The sequence below is a fragment of the Plecotus auritus genome (genome assembly GCF_963455305.1).
Source record: "Plecotus auritus genome assembly, chromosome: 7".
NCBI classification, from domain to species: domain Eukaryota; kingdom Metazoa; phylum Chordata; class Mammalia; order Chiroptera; family Vespertilionidae; genus Plecotus; species Plecotus auritus.
In genome coordinates, this window is record NC_137774.1 from 71295121 (window position 1) to 71312411 (window position 17291).

Sequence of the window (17291 nt, forward strand, 5' to 3'; positions counted from 1 at the left end):
TGTGTAGGAAGGGGGCAGACTTGGGAGCAGGTGCTAACTTTCAGTTTGGAGATGTTGAGCTGAGGGTCAGTAAGGCTTCCCAGCAGTAGGTGGATCTATGTTGGTCTGGAGCCAAGGAGAGTGTACTGGGCTTGAGAGCATTTTGGGTACTCCTTTCTGTGTAACAATAAAGCCAGGGAATAGTGGAGTGGGCTTTGCAGGAGAGTGTATGGAGTGAGAAAAAAAAGACCGAACCCTGGAGGCACCTAATGTTTTATGTCTATAAAACACAGAGTAGATAAGCTAACAGAGTTTTCATTAATAACCCCTTGCCTTTTTGGATTGTGGGGGCAGGATAGTGGACTTTTTATTTCTGTGACAAAGGCCTAATTTGTTGGTTAGAGTAAATAGCAAGATGTAAAATGCTCAAGGTACAAAAATCACACAATCAATTCCAGGGACTTTCCTGTCTCACATGTTTATTTGCCTTTTGGGACATTTCCAGGTTGTCACTCATCTCAAAGGACCACTTTTCCCTCCAGACTGAGGATTGGCCCTCTCAGAGCATTCTCACAATTCGATCTCTGAAAAAAAGGTATTCTCAGACCCAGAGATAGATCCAAGGTTGCAGAATTTTTGGGGTCCCCTCGCTCTCCTTTCAAGACCTCAGTTTCTGTGTGGTACCTCAGCATCAACAGCAGGTGAGACTTTGGAATGACTCTATTAAGGATAAAGAAGCCAAGTGTGTGGTGGCTCCTCCCTAGTCTTTCTCCCACACTGAGGGGCAAGGAGAGAGGGCAAGGAAAGGCTGACATTTCTTTTCTTTAAAAGGTTGCCACACTTTTTAAAAAATTTTATTTTTATTGATTTCAGAGAGGAAGGGAGAGGGAGAGAGAGATAGAAACATCAGTGATGAAAAAGAATCATCCATCAGCTGCCTCCTGCATACTCCGTACTGGGGATTGAGCCCACAACCCGGGCATGTGCCCTTGACCAGAATCAAACCCGGGACCCTTCAGTCCACAGGCCAGTGTTCAATCCACTGAGCCACACCAGCTAGGGCAAAGGCTGATACTTCTAAAGGAGCCCCTGTCTGCCCACAGGACTGGCCCAGCCCCTGGATAATTGCACAGGCCAGTAGCAGTTATTTTTGTCTCTGGTACCTGCTCACTTAGAAGATGTGAGATAAGATCTCTTTCTGTTCTGTATAGTTATGTCTGCGGGTCTGGTTGGGTACTGCACAAAGATATGCTGTCAGGGGTCACATGTCAGCAATCATGGTTTCTCCTTCCATCCCACTCAGGCATGCTCTCTTCTTTTACAGGTGATTGAGAACACACTACACATGGCTTAGCCTGTGTCTCATAATCTGAAACTGTGTGTCTGCTAATTGTTACACTTTTAATGGGTATACCACATACATTGAGGGTTGTTTACTAATGGGTGATTCTGTTACCAGGAAAAGCCCCTCCCTGTATAGTGTTCTAAATGTAAGTCATTACCTGCTTCCCACCAAAAGCTCCCCTCACCTCTGTCCCTTCAGCCTTTCTTTGAATCATTTTGCCCTTGTTCCCTGATTCTCCTCTAATTCCTTTTCTGGCAAGGGTTGTTCTAGCCTTCATATCTTGGTAAACCTGTGGGCCTTAGAAGGATCTGGGAGTATACATTAACTCCTCCTGCCTCTGGCATGTTTCCTGTCTTCCTGGGCTGAACCTTCCCTACCTCCTTGGACACAGGAGCACTTGGCTTCCTCGACAGCACTGTGAACCCCAAAGGCCTCTGTCTCAGGTCCTTTGGCATCTTGGAGTCCATGACCAGGGGTCCTCAAACTACGGCCCGCGGACCACATGCGGCCCGCCGAGGACATTTATCCGGCCTGCCGGGTGCCGCTGCCTGTCCTGCTTAGCCGACTCGTCCCGGGCCCGCAGTGTGCATAGGAATTTGTTCATAGTTTTTTTTTTAAACTATAGTCCGGCCCTCCAATGGTCTGAGGGACAGTGAACTGGCCCCCTGTTTAAAAAGTTTGAGGACCCATGGGCTAGACTATAGAATTGTCTTAATCTGAGCCACAAATGTCAGTCACCGGCCTGCTCCCTTAAAGAGCTGAAGGGCTTGCCAGCCCAAGTAACTGAGGCCCTGTCCTATGCCCATGCTATTTCTGCTGCTTCCTGGACAAAGGCCACCTCATCTTTCAGGATTCAGCCGAGATATCACTGGCTCCCAACCTATCTTTCCTCATGGACTGGGGTCCCAGACACCCTGTGCTTTCCTGTCATAGCACCTGTACCTGAGTTGGCGTGGCCAGTACACCCATGTCCCCACAGCCACAAGCTCATTGAGAGCTGGAACTGGGCCTTGCATCTTTGTATTCCAGTGCTCAGTACGCTGGCATTCAGGAAGTGTCTTGAGTGCCTATTAAAATGATTAAACCTGCAAGATTCCCTCCTGCCTGACTTTATTGTCAGATCTAAAAATACTTGCAGAGAACCTGCTATGTGCCCGGCCTTCTGAGGCACACCTGTCGAAGGCACACTGCTTGGAATTTTAACCAGTCAAAATTCTAATGCTGCTGACAGCCGAGTTCTCTTTCTCTGATTATCATTCTGTGCAGCTAGCTGATTTATCTTGTGCCTGGGGGGTGTTTTCCTAGACATGTTTGTGGGAGGACCTTTGAGCTCAGAAGACAAAGATCCTAAATTAGCAGAGCCCCATTCCAACCCCAGCCCCTGCCTGTAGGTGAGCCAGAGCAGGCTGGGAAAGAGGTTTTCTGCTTGAGAAAGGGATGCAAGGAACTATTTTGAGTGGCTAATGAGGTTGGGACTCTTTCCTGCTTGGTGCCCCACATCATAGGCACAAGTGCCACGGGTAAGACCTGCATTTGAACTTCTGACAGGTGGCAGGCACATGGGCCAGCCAACTGGCCTGCGGTGCTGTGACTAATACCTAATGGTTAATGGTTACACCCTTTGTAGCTGGCACGTGCCCTCCATTGTGTGCTACTAGCAAAGGGCCCACTATCAAGTTCCCCGGTAACTGGCTGCCTGATAGTCACTGTGGAATGCCAGTTGCCATTAATATTTGAGAAATTCTTGTGCTCTGTTTCAGGGCTGAGGCAGAGCATGTCCTGCCTTCCCATCATGTGAAGATGCCTGCTCGGAGGGTCACATGCCTAAACAAGTTGGTGAATGTTCCCAGTTGTTGTTGTTTAGAATTAAATTTTTCTCTTGGGCCCAAGTGGTTTGGGATTTTTCTGAGTCTCCATTTGTTTCCTTCTCTTGTTTCCTCTTTCCTGGGTACACTAGATATAGTGTGAAACACCTGGCTCAAAAATCACAGGATAGTAGAAGAGCTGGACTCATAAGCAGGTCATCACAATGGGGTGCCAAGAGTTAAAACAGATTTGGATAAGGAGGGGGAGGGTGCAGCCAGGGTCCCCTCAGCCCTGCTTGGGAAGTTGGGAAGGGCTGGTGAAGGAGGGGGCATTTGGGCTGAGGCTTGAAGTAGATTGGACCTAAAGGAGAACAGGTGTGTCCTGTCTTTCTTCCCGGCTGTGGACATGCCCTGTTCATGTGTCCCGGGGGCTGCAGTTGGTGCAGTTGCAGTGGCAAAGCTCCTGAACCTGCTGTTGGAGGGCAGGTAGGGCCAGATCCTGAAGGGATGGTTAGGGAACCAGAACGTGATTTCAGGTAGAGAGTGGGGCAGAGCACATTGGGAGTCAGAGCTGAACATTTTTTTAAAAAAATATATATTTCTTTATTGATTTCAGAGAGGAAGGGAGAAGGAGAGAGAGATAGAAACATCAATGATGAAAGAATCATTGATTGGCTGCCTCCTGCACGCCCCCCACTGGGGATGGAGCCCGCAACCCAGGCATGTGCCCTTGGCCGGAATCGAACCTGGGACCCTTCGGTCCGCAGACTGACGCTCTATCCACTGAGCCAAGCCGGCTAGGGCCAGAGCTGGACATTTTGAAGTCATGTAGGGTGTGTGAAGAATGGGAGATAATCAGGAAAGCAATTGGAAGTACAGGACTTGAGTTCACAAGAGGATTCTAGGTTGAGGAAAGGAAGGACTCCTGTAAAAGAGACATTTAAGAGGCAGGCAGAGGAACAGAAACAGCTACAGCCAGAGAGGTGAAGAGACAGACATGAGGGAAGGGTTTCAGGAGGCCCAGGGAGTGGAGCCCTGAGAGCACTGGGGTCAGCTGTGTGTGCTTCCGGAAGATAAGGGACCAACGGTGTCTGTTAAACGATCTGGCAGCTAGGCAGTGAAGGTGGGAGGGGTGGGAAAAGGGTGGAAGACAGATGTAGCCTTCTCTCACCAGAAGTTTGACGGGGAAGTAAAAGAGGAGAGGCACAGCTGGAGTGGAGTGTCAGGTTCTGTGAGTGGCTGTTTTGGGGTCTCTATAGCAGCAAAGAGGGAGCATTAAAGATGCAGGAGACGCCAAAACCGGTTTGGCTCAGTGGATGGAGTGTCGGCCTGCGGACTGAAGGGTCCCAGGTTCGATTCCGGTCAAGGGCATGTACCTTGGTTGCGGGCACATCCCCAGTGGGAGGTGTGCAGGAGGCGGCTGATCGATGTTTCTCTCTCATCGATGTTTCTAGCTCTCTATCCCTCTCCCTTCCTCTCTGTAAAATATCAATAAAATATATTAAATTAAAAAAAAGATGCAGGAGAGTTGGGGTCCCCAGGAGGTGAGATCCAGGACCAAAGGTGGGGGGTTCAGATCAAGAACAGGGTCAGAGCCCTAGCTGGTTTGGCTCAGTGGATAGAGTGTCGGCCTGCAGACTGAAGGGTCCCGGGTTCGATTCTGGCCAAGGGCGCATGCCCGGGTTGTGGGCTCGATCCCCAGTGGGGGGAGTGCAGGGGGCAGCCAATCAATGATTCTCTCTCATCATTGTTGTTTCTATCTCTCTATCCCTCTCCCTTCCTCTCTGAAATCAATAAAGAAATATTAAAAAAAAAAAAAGAACAGGGTCAGAGAGGAGAAGAAGCTCCTGCCTAGCACCCCATTCTCAGGAGAGAGGGAGGGTGAGGGTTGCGGGTGGATATGAAGCTGTAAGTTAGTGGGGGGAATAGGAGAGGGTGTCTCTGAGGCATGCCAAGAAGGGCTGTCAGGTCATGACCAGGGCAGTGTGATGTTTCCCTCTACAGTTGGTGTTCGAGCATGGAGAAGCACTCTATCAGTCTGGCTTCTCCTGAGGGTTTTGCCCACAGCAGAGACAGGAGCACAGAAGGGGCTTGGTGGAACAGGTGTAGGCTGAGCAGGCAAAGACATAAAGCCACAGGGGGCTGGTAGGTGAGGGAGATGGAGTCACGCAGGTGGGAAGAGGGCAATGAAGAGCTCTAGGAAAAGATTAGAAGAGAGTGGGATTGTGATATGCTACCTCTGAGTGGAGCAGTTTCTGGGGCTGACCAGGTTGTGGATAAAATGCTAGCAATATAAAGGCTTCTGAAGGTGAGGAGCTTCACACCAGGGCTGCCTACTCAACCCTCAAGCCCTGTGATGGCAGCCAAGGAATGGCAGCCATGAGCTGGAATGAGAGGAGACTGGGTCCTGGGGACATTCTGGAGAGGGGCAGAGTCCTGGGGAATATTAGGGGAGGGTCCAGCAGGGTCCTGGGGAGGTCCTGGAGAGAGGGGGCAGGGACTGGGGAGAGCTGGCTGCTGTCTGAGCAGGAGGAGGAAGGGTGCATTCTGGGAGTGGATGAGATAATGGGTTGTTTCCCACAGACAAGTTCCAGAGAAAGATGGGAGGTGGGAGTGAGGTAGGTAAAAAGAGGGCACCAAGGCAAGGGAATGTGGAGGATCAGTGACAGTGGTCACCTCAGTCAGTGACAATGTCACCAGCAGCCATCCATAGAATTGGGAGTTATCCTACAGCTGGGGCCTAAGGTGGGGAGATGAGTGTCCCCCACCTGGGGTTCTAGATAAAGTTCTGAAGCTGTGTCTCTGGGGGCTACAGCAGATTCCTGGGTTGGGATTAGGCATTTCCCTGGCCTCTCCCCATGACTGGGTGGGAGACCTGGGCCTCTTGTGAGGAAATCAAACTTGACTCAGGCTTGAGAGGAAGGTTCCTGCATAACATAATAGGAGAGGGTCCACATCACCTGGAGTGTATTTTGCTCCAGGCCTGTCCCCACCCCTCTGGTTGTCCAAGGTGGATGGCTTCAGGAATATTTCCTGACTCCTTATCTCCCTCCACCTTCTCCTGCACAGAAACCTTTCCAGCTGTCCCCTGGTCCCTGCCCCCCTACTGTAATGCCCTGCAAGCTAAGTTACACTCAGCCATCCAGATGTGCATTCCCCTCCTACACACAGGTTGTTTTCCCTTCCCTGTCTTGCTGCCACATTCCCTACCTGCCCCATCACTGGCACTCTGAGCATCTCCTTATCAGGCAGTGAACATGCCCTGTAATTGCTGTGTCTTTCCTATCCTCAGACCTTGCACACCTGAGGGCTGGAGTGAGGTGCTGTCACCTTTGCATACCTGTCCCCTGATGCCAAGTTGGTGTCGAGGGACTCAGTCATTCTGCTCTGTCCTGGCTTGCTCTGCCTCTACAAGCTCCACCTCACTGGGGATTGATGGTCTCTAAGATAGAGGAACTACCCTCTGACCAGCATGGCTCAGTGGTTGAGCATCGACCTATGAACCAAGAGGTCACAGTTCGATTCCCGGTCAGGGTACATGCCCGGGTTGTGGGCTTGATCCCCAGTGGGGGGCATGCAAGAGGCAGCCGATAGATGATTCTCTCTTATCACTGATGTTTCTATCTCTCTCTTCCTCTCTGAAATAATATATATATATATATATATATATATATATATATATATTCTATATAATAAAGATGTAATATGCAAATGATCGTTACGCTGTGAAGCGTAACAACCGACGGTGTAACAACCGGATCATGGATCAGCAGGAGGGTGGGGCAGTGAGCTACAAGCTGGCGGTGGAGAGCTACAGGAGGGGGCAGGGCAGCAAGCTATGAGGGGGGTGCGGGGTGGGGGGGAGCTACAGGAGGGCGGGGCAGCGGGCAGAGAGCTACTGGAGGGCGGCAGCGAGCTACTGGCAAGCTACTGGCGCATGGATTCGTGCGCAGTGTGTGTATATATATATATATATATATAGAGAGAGAGAGAGAGAGAGAGAGAGAGAGAGAGAGAGAGACTACCTAGAGAACAAATGTTCTGAATTCCGAATTCTGCTCTGGGGAAACTGAGAGGAGTGTGCATTTTTCACATGGAACTCTTCAGGCCAGAACAGAGCACCTTATTGCCCCTCCTTTCTGTCCTTGCCCAGTCAGTCATCTGTCAGGCTGGAGCTGCAGCCTCCTTCCTCTTAGTTCTTTGTTTTCTGGTTCCACTCCTGGGAAACGGATATAAGATTGCTCAGACTTGGATAGGAAGAACTGAGACACAGCAGCTGACACCCACAGAGCGTCCACCCTGTCCTGTGGTACAGTGACTAAGGCCCAAACAGGCCGAGCCCTTGGTCATTCAACTGTGAGCTGTTCTGGCACCCAAGGTGGGGTGGTGATTAGGCCTGGGCTGGGTAGGGGGCAGTAGGAGTGTGTAGGAGTCCTGGGAGTGCCAACCTCACTCTGCACAAGGGTGCCTCTTGCCCAGTGGCACCACATTTGGCACTTTGGAAGAGTCCTGGTGTGTGTGTGTGGGGGGGGGCTGTCTTTGAGGTCAACTGGGTGAGAAGTTCAGGAGCCAGTGTGGGCCTCTGGGCTGAGGGCTGGGTGTCTGGGCAGGACCTTGGCACAGAAGCCCAGGGTTCTGCCTCCAAACTAAGCTGCTCTGGCATTTGCTTGAGAGGTACTTGCAACTTCAAAATGGAGTGCTACCTTTGCCCCAACAAAACCCTACCCCTAGGCCAAAATTCTCTGTTCAGTGCTTGGGTGCTGCCCCCCACCATTGGTCACCTCTAGTAGAATCCAAACCCTGTGCAGTCTCTTGGGTCCATCCCATCTTCTCCATTTTCCCTGGCCAGGCTTGATTCAGCCTTCCTCATGCCTCCTCTTCTGGACTCTGCCCTCCTTCCTCCTGAACCACCAGGGGGATTTTTCTAAAATGCATGTCACCTGTTGCTTAGACTCTCCTCCAGCTCCTTAATGTGGAGGATGACATCCAGTCTTCTAGTGCAACTGGCACAAAAGACCACCAGCTACCCTCTTATCCCATCTCCAGCCACCGCCTGTCTTTGGCTCCCCAACTTGCTGTGCCCTCTCTCATGCACCCATTCTCTACCTTCGCATTGGATGGTATAATACCCATCTTTATGGTACGCTTGGGATATCATTGCTCCTTCTGCAGTGCTCACGTGGAGTCAGTGTCCTGCTTTGGTGGTCTTCCAGGGAACTTCCTGGCCTCACAGCACTTCCTGCTTGGGCTGTGATCATTACTCTCCTGGAGAGCCATCTTTTACTCTCTTGTACCCAGTGTCCTGCCCAGGACCCGGCATAGAAAAGGCAACTCAAAGCCGAAACCGGTTTGGCTCAGTGGATAGAGCGTCGGCCTGCAGACTGAAAGGTCCCAGGTTCGATTCCGGTCAAGGGCATGTACCTTGGTTGCGGGCATGTCCCCAGTAGGGGGTGTGCAGGAGGCAGCTGATCGATGTTTCTCTCTCATCGATGTTTCTAACTCTCTATTCCTCTCCCTTCCTCTCTGTAAAAAATCAATAAAATATATTAAAAAAAAAAAAAAAGAAAAGGCAACTCAATATGTTTGTCAAATCAATAAAAATTTGGGACAAGGGGGGTCATGATGGGGTACTGGGCCCCCCAGGAAAGGTGGTGTGAATGGAAGGTGTAGTGCCCATGTTGGTTGGTGGTTAAGATGGAATCGCCCAGGCTTAATGTGAGGGTCTCTGTCACATGAAAGTAAATTTGTTTTCAAATCCAATTGTTTGGGAAAATCATGTTCCCCACTTAAGAGGTGATAAACACAGAGGTCTTATGACTCATCAGACCTGGACAGCTGGTGGTATTGAGAAGCCAGCCCTGAGCTTGCTGAAGAGGGAGCATGGATGGGACTGGCTGTCCTATGTGGGAGAGGTGTCTTAGGCACTGTGGGTTTACTGTGAGTGTTCTGGAGACTGACAGATCAGGGATAGTTCCCTCTGTTTGGGGACCCCACAGGTACCTTTCTATATCCCAGTTTCCTCCTCTATAAAGTGAAGCAAATCCCCATGCCATGGGGTTGTCCTTAGAATTAGAGATAGAAATGCAAAGCTAAATCGCCTGACAACCAGTAGCTGTGGGAATTGTGTTTGGCAGTCCCTGAAGATAGGGTGGGAGAGGTCCTGATAAACCCCAACTGCTTGGTCCTGATGTCTCCCACCCCACTGTCCACAATAAGGTCTTGCCCTTCCTTCTGTATCTACTTTTCCTCCCGCCCCATCCTGATCAGAAATCTTGGAGGGCTGCATGCATAGCAAGTAGGTTCAGGGCGGCTTGGCTCCTCCCACCCCAGATGGCCACTTAACTCCTTCTGTGGGCACAGGTTGGGAGTTCTCTGTTGGGGCTGCAGTCACTGAAGGGAGCCCCTAATACATTGGGTCTCATCAGAGTCTGATGTGAACTTGCCCTTGGCAGACCCAGGACAGTGTACTTTGGACAGAGGGACCATTGGTCATCATGACAGGATGGGGAGTTGGACAGAGGTGTCACCAACATAGCAATATAATATTTTTGGGAAATAGAGGTCACTCATTTCATTTCCATGTATGTTTTTGTTTTTTCTTTTTAAGAAATGTTTGCTTTCCATCAGGTAGCTTGAATTCTCAAAACACACAGTAATTATGAGGGAAAGGGATGTGAGGGTTCACTGGAAGGGGCTTTCTGGGTGGGAAGCAGCAGCACAGCACAGAAGGGGAAGAAGGTCTGTCAGAGTAGCCACAGTGAGAGACTTGTGTGGGTCTGTGGGAGAACCTCAGTGGGGGCCTCCAGTGGCTGCACCTCTCTCGTGGGAGGGGGTACTCCGGCCCCTCTGCAGGTCTGATCAAGCATTGACCCACCAAACCCCTGTCACTCACCAGATACCTCAGAGCCAGTGCCAGGTCAGGGGACCCCAAGGAGCACTAACTGAGATGCCCTTGGGACATCTGAGCTGCCCTGGCATGTCAGGCTAGGCTGAGTGCTTTCTATAAACAGTCTCAGTCAATCCTGACAATTGGCTTTTTTAAAAAAATTAATTTCTTTATTGATTAAGGTATCACATATTTGTCCTCATCCCCCCATTCCCATCCCAAACCCCTCCCCACGCATGCCCCCACCCCCCTGTTGTCCGTGCCTGACAATTGGCTTTTAAACATATCCATTGAATCACATCCCTTCGCTGCTTCCCACTCTGAGTCCCTCTGTGCTTATAATAAAATTCAAATCTCTCCCTGTGCATGATCTATGCTGTGGGTATCTCTGCTGCTCACGTTCTTGCTCACTGTGCTCTGCCATACGGTGCCCTTATTTTCCCCAGAGCACACTAGGCTTGTTCCTGCCTCAGGGCCTTTGCACTTGCTCTTCTCATTGTCCAGAGTGACTTTTTCTCAGCTCTTCTGGCTGCTTCCTTCTCATCACTTAAGCTCACATTGGGAGAGGTTTGCCCTAACGACCCTAGCTAAAGTAGCCACCACCCTGCAGACAGGCTATGTGGTTGGTGTCCCCATTATCTGAAATGATCATTGTCTGCAATTCTTTGAGTCTAACAGGATGAGTTGAATTTTTCCTCTTTTCCCAGAAGTGCAGGCCAGGCCTAAAGCTGAGGATAAAAGACACAAAATACAGGTGACCTTTGAACAACATGAGGATTAAGGAGCCCTCTTGAAGAGAGGATCAGGGGACCCACGGTGCAGTTGAAAATTCGCATATAACTTTTGACTCCCCAAAAAACTTTACTAATAGCCTACTGTTGACTAAAAGCCTTACCAATAACATAGTTGATTGACTATGTTATATATATTTTTATACTGTATTCTTACAATTAAGTAAGCTAGAGAAAAGAAAATAGTATTAAGAAAATACATTTAGCTTTAGCTGGTTTGGCTCAGTGGATAGAGTGTTGGCTGGCGGAGTGAAGGGTTGGTCCCAGGTTTGATTCTGGTCAAGGGCACATGCCTGGGTTGTGGGCTCGGTCCCCATTAGGGAGCAGCTGATTCGATAGATCTCTCTCATCATTGATGTTTCTACCTCTCCCTCTCCCTTCCATTCTGAAATCAATAAAAATATATTGATTTAAAAAAAAAAAATTTGGGCCGAAACCGGTTTGGCTCAGTGGATAGAGCGTCGGCCTGCGGACTGAAAGGTCCCGGGTTCGATTCCGGTCAAGGGCATGTACCTTGGTTGCGGGCACATCCTCAGTGGGAGGTGTGCAGGAGGCGGCTGATCGATGTTTCTCTCTCATCGATGTTTCTAGCTCTCTATCCCTCTCCCTTCCTCTCTGTGAAATATCAATAAAATATATTTTTTAAAAAAAAGAAAAAAAAAAGAAAAATATTCTCAGGAGAGTATTAACAACAACAACAAAAAAAATTTGGGATCTTCCTGCAATTTATTTAAAGAAAGAAAAAAACAAAGAAAATACATTTACAATACTGAAAAAAAAAATCCTTGTATAAGTGGACCTGTGCAGTTCGAACCTGTGCTTTTCAAGGGTCAGCGGTACTTCCCTACATTCCAGGCAGCTGGGGCCAGCCGCCTCCCACTTCAGAGAACTAGCCCTCCCCCCCCCCATTCCTGTGCAGTGAACTTTGGGGGGTAGCCTTTAGGTGAGTGCAGTGTTCATGGTGAGAAACCATTCGCTCCCTTCCTCCTGCTCTGAGTCCGAGGGAAAGTGCACCTGCTGGCAGGGCCCTGCTGGCTGCCTACCCTGCACTGCCTGGGCAGGGGTGAGTGGAAATAAGAGAGAGTGGGATGTCACCCACACCCCAGCCAGTGAGCCCCAAGTAAGAGCTGAGCCCTTAGGTGTTGCATGGGGACTAATGATGGTGAGGCAGATTATGTTTGTCAGCTCTGTTTTACAGACAGGCACCTGCCTTTCAGGAAAGAGCCATGGCTTGTTTGAGGTTCAGGCAAACAAATGGCAGAGCTGGACTTTGAAGCCAGGCTTGTCTGACTTGAAACTGGATCATTTCCCACTTTTGCTCCTGCCTCCCTTCTCTCCCTTGACCTTTGTCAGGAGCTGGGGGACTATGGAGAACAGGTGAAGCCATGTTTCGTGTTGGGGAGCAGATGGTGTAGACAGTGTTGTATGATGGCTGCATGCTGCAGGTGGAATAACAGGGAGAGAGCATCACTTCAACCCTAAAACTTACATAAGCTCCAGAGTGTGAGTATCTAACGGAATGGTTTTTTTTGTTTTTTTGTGTTTTTTTTTTAATATATTTTATTGATTTTTTACAGAGAGGAAGGAAGAGGGATAGAGAGTTAGAAACATCGATGAGAGAGAAACATCGATCAGCTGCCTCCTGCACACCTCCTACTGGGGATGTGCCCGCAACCAAGTTACGTGCCCTTGACCGGAATCGAACCTGGGACCTTTCAGTCTGCAGGCCGACGCTCTATCCACTGAGCCAAACCGGTTTTGGCGGTTTTGTTTTTTATCTGTTTCCCGCCTCCTGAGTTCCCCGTCTCAGTAGCCAGCCTTGAAAATCTAAACCAGCTGTGAATGTGTGTGTAAATATAAGAAAAGGCTTTGTAGGATATAATACGTGAGCAATGGTTGATTACCTTAGGTGGAAGAGGGAGTAAGAATGAAGGGAAAACATAAACAGGATTTTACATTTTTACTCTGTAATTGTGTACTCTTTGACTTTTTTGTGATTATGCATTTGTGTAAAAAGGAACCTAAGGAAACCATCCTGGACCTGGTTTTATAGATGCCTAAGAAGGTCACTGCAAGCCTGTTTGTCCGGCCTCAGAAACAGCATGGCATGTTCTCTTTCTGGATGGAGGCTTGGGGAGGAGGCCTACGGGGGTCCTGGAAGCTCCTTCAGGGTCTCCTGCATGTGGTCTTTCCTCAGAGTCCCTCTGAATCCAGTGTGTCTCTGGGCAACTTGCTGCAACAAACAAAACTGTGGGTCCTGTCTGAAGGAACTTTGCAAGGTGCGATAATCACTTTTGGAGTTTCCAGTTTAATATTCAACCTGAATCTGAGGCCAGTTGAGTGAGGGTTGGTGCTGTCCTGCCCTGCTCTTGTTCTGTTTATAAACATGTTTATTGCCCAGATAAGGAGCTGGTTCTTTTCACACAAACAGGATGGGCCTGGGGTCCCTCCAGAGGTTAGTGGGCTCAAAGCCTAGAATGAAGGATTTAAAAGCTATAGGTAATTTGCACATGGAAGATTGTGGAGTGCAGCCTGGGCATGGTCGTGGGTGTGTGAGTGGGCCTGTTGGCTTGGTCTTCAGAATCTGGGGAAGAAGGAAATATTCACTGCCTTTTCTCCCAGAACAGAGCAAACAAATCAACCCCAAATTGTGTGTTTTTTTTTCTTCTGAGGAAGAAGGTCCCAGCACTGGCAGCAGGCCTGATTCTACTGTGGGTGAAGCTTTTCCTGTGGGATATATTAAATGGATGTTGTCAGAAAAACTTATTTTAATTAATGTTTTCTGTGGGAAAGCACAGTATCAATGGATATACAGTATATCCAAAGGAATTGGAAACAGGGACTTGAACAGATATTTATATACCCATGTTCACAACAGCATTATTTATATTGCCAAAATGTGAAAACGACCCAAATGTCTACCAGCAGGTGAATGGATAAACAAATTGTGCTCTATTCATATAATGGAATGTTATTTAGCCATAAAAAGAAATGAAATCTGATAAATGGGGGCAGGGACAGGGATAAACAGATAGAGCACAGAGGATTTGGGGGGCAGTGAAAATACTCCATATGATACAGTAATGAGAATATATGTCATTTTACATGTGTCCAACTATATAGAATGTATAACATCAGGAGTGAGCCCTAACTGGTTTGGCTCAGTGGATAGAGCGTCGGCCTGCAGACTGAAGGGTCCCAGGTTCAGTTACAGTCAAGGGCATGTACCTTGGTTGTGGGCACAACCCCAGTAGGGGGTGTGCAGGAGACAACTGATCGATGTTTCTCTCTCATCGATGTTTCTAACTCTCTATCCCTCTCCCTTCCTCTCTGTAAAAAAATCAATAAAATATATTTTAAAAATATAACACCAGGAGTGAGCCTTCATTAATCTGTAGATTTGGGTGATTATGATGTGTCAATGTAGGTTCATCAATTATAACAAATGTACTACTCATGGTGGGGGATTTTTTTGTTGTTGTTAATCCTGACCTGAGTATAGTTTTTCATTAATTTTTAGAATGGAAGGGAGGGGGAGAGAAGGAGACAGAGAAACATTGATGTGAGAGAGACACATAGATTGGTTGCCTCCCGAACACACTGACCAGGGCCGGGGATCGAGCCTGCAACCAAAGTACATGCCCTTGACCAGAATCAAACCCGGGGCCCTTCAGTCCATGGGCTAACGTTCCATTCACTGAGCCAAATGGGCCTGGCCATGGTGGGGGAGGAGGAAGCTATACATGTGTGGGGGATGGGGTATATGGGAAGTCTCTGTATCTTCCTCTCAATTTTGCTGTGACCCTAAAACTGCTTTAAAAAATAAAGTGTTGCCGAAACCGGTTTGGCTCAGTGGATAGGGCATCGGCCTGCGGACTGAGGGGTCCCGGGTTCGGTTCCGGTCAAGGGCATGTGCCTTGGTTGCGGGCGCATCCTCAGTGGGAGGTGTGCAGGAGGCGGCTGATCGATGTTTCTCTCTCATCGATGTTTCTAGCTCTCTGTCCCTCTCCCTTCCTCTCTGTGAAATATCAATAAAATATATAAAAAAATAAAATAAAATAAAGTGTTGCCCTAGTGAATAGAGCCTGTAGACTGAAGGGTCCCGGGTTTGATTCTGGTCAAGGGTACATGCCTGGGTTGCGGGCTCCATCCCCAGTAGGGGTTGTGCAGGAGGCAGCCAATCAATGATTCTCTCTCACCATTGATGTTTCTATCTCTCTCTCCCTCTCCCTTCCTCTCTGAAATCAATAAAAATATATTGAAAAAATTTTTGATGCTGTAGGTATTTCTCTCTTTCCACGTCCAGCGCGGCTAGAGAGCGGGTCCAGTTCCTGAGTAGGGGCGGCTGGGGATTGATAAATAAAAGAAAGAAAGAGGCAAGACACAAAATAGAAGGAAAGAGCTGGGAACCGGGTGGGACCACTGCCCTCTTCTGCTGGAGAGACAATGACCCAGAGCCAATCCAGTGAGTTTATTTTATACCCCCACATACCAGGAAATTTCACCAAAAGTCAAGACAAAAGAGATTATTTGCATTCTTGAGTAGGCCCGAGCATTCCTGGTGCTTGACTGGATTTACACATCAAAAACCCACTACCCGACATCTGGGCAAAGGTAAGAGTCAGTGCTGATAACACATCTGCCTTTTTGGTAAATGTGTATCCAAGACGTGGCTTTGCCTGTCGCCTTGGGTTCAGCTGACAATAATTAAAGAAATGCCCATGTGCCTTCCCAGGGGCCCCTCTACATGATGCATGCTATAAACATAGATGAACCTTGAGGACATTATGATCAGTGAAATAAGCCAGACACAAAGGACAAATATTGTATGATTCCACTAACATGAGGTGTTTAGAAGAGTCAAATTCTTAGAGACAGAGATTACAATGGTGGTTGCCAGGTGAAGGGGGAACGAGGAGTTAGTGTTTAATGGGCACAGAGTTTCAGTTTGGGAAGATGAAAAAATTTTGGAGATGGATGGTAGTGATGTTGCACAAACAGCAGTGTGAATGTACTTAATGCTACTGAACTATACACTTGTAAATGGTAAATTTTTTAATGTATATTTTACTACAAAAAAGTATCAAAGTGCTTTCTTAAGATATCTTCTCACAATACAGGTCTTACACTATAATTCTTTACTTTCCACTCAATGTTCTTAAGATATTTTTTTGCTTTCTGTATTTTCAGATGAATGTTCTAGATTCAAGAGAAACTGGAATGATCTGGTCATTTACCAAAACTCACTGAAGCAAACCCTTGTGACATCTCCAGACACTTCCACCATCACAGGCAGAAAGGTTAGTCTGAGGTACATGGGCAGACTATTGTAAAGGCCAAGGACAGTAGCCTTTAGCAAAAACTGTTAAATTGTGGTATCCTCAACATAGACTTCTGTCTTGCTGTTCACCCGCAGTGACCTATCAGCCAGAGTCTCACATAGCATATTTCACCCATTTTTAAATGTCTGCCTGAATTTCAATAGTTGCCTCAAATGGAGAGACAGGGTCAAATCCCCCATACTTCTGGTTCATTTGGATATAAAAATGTCTAATTTTGCCTTGGCCAGTGTGACTCAGTTGGAGCATTGGCTCACACACTGACGGGTCTCGGGTTCAATTCCCAGTCAAGGCCATGTACCTGAGTTGCAGGTTTGATCCCCAGCCCCAGTCGGGAGGCAACCAATCAATGTGTCTTTCTCACATAGATGCTTTTCTCCCCCACCCCCCACCCCTCCCACTTCCCTTCCCCTCTCTAAAAATCAATGGAAAAAATGTCCCTTCCACTCTCTAAAAATCAATGGAAAAAATATCCTCGGGCCCTAGCTGGTTTGGCTCAGTGGATAGAGCGTCAGCCTGCGGACTGAAGGGTCCCGGGTTTGATTTTAGTCAAGGGCACATGCCCAGGTTGTGGGCTCAATCCCCAGAGGGGGCATGCAGGAGGCAGCTGATCAATGATTCTCTCTCATCATTGATATTTCTCTCTCTCTCTCCCTCTCCCTTCCTCTCTGAAGTCAATAGAAAATAAAAAATAGTGATATTAAAAAATATATATATCTCCTTGGATGAGGATTAACAAACAGACAAGAAGTCTAATTTTGAAGCTGTAACAGCTTTATTTATTTCTCAGCCCTGATGTCTACTCCTCACTAGTATTTCTCCTCTGGAGTACCTGCCTAAAACCTAGCTAGCATGTTTAGAAGGTTAAGAGCTGTCCTCTGAATTCTAACCCAGGGACAGTGGGGCAGAGTAGGGTGTGCCTTCCTCATGATATACAGCTGGTTAAAGGCCTGAAACCTTTGAGAACTGAAACAAAGCATATCTTGACTTAAATAGGTCCCCTTAACCAGTGGACCCTTTCATAAGGCTCACAGGCCACAGGATGGTGGTGTGTGGGAGCCTGATAGGCCTGCGACCCCTAACTGAGAGTTGTTGTCAGGCTCTCTTTTGAAGCCCTTCCAGGAACTTGTTTCTAGCCTCTTGATA

At 48.1% G+C, this 17291-nt stretch overlaps 1 protein-coding gene across 6 annotated transcripts in view; it reads left to right on the plus strand.

Annotated features, from left to right (window-relative positions):
- Positions 1-17291, plus strand: part of TBC1D24 (TBC1 domain family member 24) — a 30699-nt gene that overhangs the window by 3999 nt on the left and 9409 nt on the right. For 5 of the 6 annotated variants that reach the window (XM_080679496.1, XM_080679493.1, XM_080679495.1 and 2 more), the window contains exon 2: positions 15997-16106. The gene's annotated coding sequence lies outside the window, so the exon portion shown is untranslated. Of the gene's footprint in view, positions 1-15996; positions 16107-17291 lie in introns of those variants that run through there. The other variant, XM_080679494.1, reaches the window with a different exon arrangement.